The sequence below is a fragment of the Echinops telfairi genome, unplaced genomic scaffold (assembly GCF_000313985.2).
Source record: "Echinops telfairi isolate 266 unplaced genomic scaffold, ASM31398v2 ScPeMD7_7458;HRSCAF=8496, whole genome shotgun sequence".
Taxonomy (NCBI): domain Eukaryota; kingdom Metazoa; phylum Chordata; class Mammalia; order Afrosoricida; family Tenrecidae; genus Echinops; species Echinops telfairi.
Window position 1 is genome coordinate 15711935 of NW_022111358.1, and position 2472 is coordinate 15714406.

Genomic DNA, 2472 nt, shown 5'->3' on the forward strand with positions numbered 1-2472 from the left:
GTTCCATCTTTCCACAACATCACATGTTGACGTTGACTCATAGTGACCCTACAGGACAGGGCAGAACTGCCCCTGTGCGTTTCTAAGACTATAACTCTTTACACGAACAGAAGACTCATCTTTCTCCAAGAATATTACCTAGTACTAAACAGAAGGTAATGGTGCTGAACAGAAGGTGACACAAACAACTAAGTGCCACAAGGTTGGTAACTCAAGCCCACTCAGAGGTACCTCGGAAGAAAGGCCTGGTGACCTGCTTCTGCAGGTTGCAGTCAGAATCCACTGTGAAGTACACTGCTACTCCATAACACGTACCTCATAAAAGGCCGCCCGAGTCAGAATCAACTCAACAGCAACTGGTTAGAGTGATTTTCAAACAGAAACCAAACATGAATGGTATATTTTAAGAAAAAATGAGAAAACTGCTTTCAAAAAAAAGTCGGAATTGTTAACTTACGGAGAGGGAAAGGTTAGGGCTGGTCAAGGTTCCTAGGGGGCTTTTGAGGATACTGTTAATTTCACGCAGTGGGTTACTTTATAATTCTTCACTAAACTGTGTTTTCTGTGCTTTTTAGTACACTTTACAACTTTTTAAAGAGAAAAAATGGAGTATTAGATACTACAATGGTCTGAAATGCTCTTATTAACCTCTGAATAACAACTAAACCAATTTATTTTTAAGGAGGTGGGGGGGGGCGGACCTTAGATCATGAGTAATGAAGCGATGTTGTTACTGTATTGTACAACTCTAAACACTGTGTTGGAGTTGAACTGCATTTTGCAGGGTTTTTAATGCCTGATCTCTGGGATTAGATCTCCAGGCCTTTTACCTGAGCACCTCTGGGTGAACTCAAACCACAATCTTTTGGTTAATATCTCGAGCATTTACTGTTTACAGCATTCAGAGTTATCATATGGCCCACCAAGTTTATATCTAGATATATACCTGAAAAAATTGAAAGCAGGGATTCAAAGAGATATACCAACATTCACTATAGCATTATTCATAGTAGCCCAAACGTGGAAACAATACAAGTATCCATCAATAGATAACTGTATAAATAAGACGTAGTATACAAATATAGACTATTATTCAGCCATAAATAAAAAAGCAGTTATGATATGTGCTATAACATTGGATACATTTTTAAACATTATGCTAAATGAAATGTCAGATGCAAAGGGACATACATTCTATGGTCCCAATTACATAAGCAAATGCATAGACTAAAGTTTCTTAGTGGTTATCAGGGGTAGCTGAGGAGAAAAAAAAAAGGGACTGACCGTCTAAGTATGGAGTTTGTTAAGGGTGAACACTTTTGTAAATAAATAATGGTGATGGTTGCACGTTGAACATTATAAAAGGCACTAAATTATACACATAACAATGGTTGAAATGAGGTGGTAAAATCACCCTCTACTCTGAAGCTTTCTGGTTTCTGTCCTGTCTTCAGTTGAAAATTTACTTTTTCGCTTCTTTTCCAACTCAGTGCATATAATCTGTGATCCTTGGAAACAACAGGGAACAAAGGGCCAAAAATTTAAAAACGGAATTTGGTCTACAATTTGATCAAGCTGGTATCTGGCTAGCATTCAGGGTCCTTATCATTCATTCATTTGTTCAAAAGGATCTCCCTATCACAGGCATTTTGCTCATGTTAAGAACTTAAGATGAATTATCATATGCCCACTTTCTGTCAAGAAACTTAAAACCATGCCAAAAGCAACTTCAACTATTGATTTTTTTCTAACATTAAAAGAACTCAAGGGTTTGCTTTTGCTATAACTTAAAATTCTCATTTTGTAAATCACCATTGATCTTTATATCCATAGTTTTAGAAATTAGCTCTATAACATTACTGATGGAAACAAAGAGTTAGATCAAGGTTGGCAAACTATGTCCCCATGGGTCAAATTCAACCTGCCAATTATTGAAACACGGTCAAGTTTATTCATTTGTGGATTGTCTTCATGTGCTTTCAAGCTACAAAATAAGAAATAAGTCCTCACAAGAGAGACTTTTACCTACAAAGCCAAAAATATTTATGATCTGGCTTGGTCCAAAAAAATGTTTGTCAACCTGATAGATTAATAAAAATCAAAGGTGTGCTTAAGAAAAAAAGCTGAAATGGTCAATTTTTTGTTATATTTTACAATGTTTTTATTAAAAAGGGTGGTACCAGGCCAGGCCTTGAGGATGATGTTCCTGCTCAGAGCAGCCAGTTCACAGAGAGGACCACATAGCCAGCCCCACTATGAGACAGAAAACACTCCTAAAGGCCAACAAACAGTCCTTGAACTAACTACAAGCTTTTCTTTCTTGTTTTGTTTTTTGTCATTGGTTTGTTATTGATTTGTTGTATATTGTTGCTTGGTTTTGCTATGTCTTGTTTTTGTATATGTTATTATCTCCGCAGGTCTGTCTAAATAAGATAGGCTGGATGAACAATCTGGAGGAGAAAACAACAGGAC

At 36.8% G+C, this 2472-nt stretch overlaps 1 protein-coding gene across 1 annotated transcript in view; it reads right to left on the reverse strand.

Moving 5' to 3' along the window:
- The window catches only part of RAD51C (RAD51 paralog C), a 51262-nt gene that overhangs the window by 43264 nt on the left and 5526 nt on the right, over positions 1–2472 (reverse strand). The window lies entirely within an intron of this gene.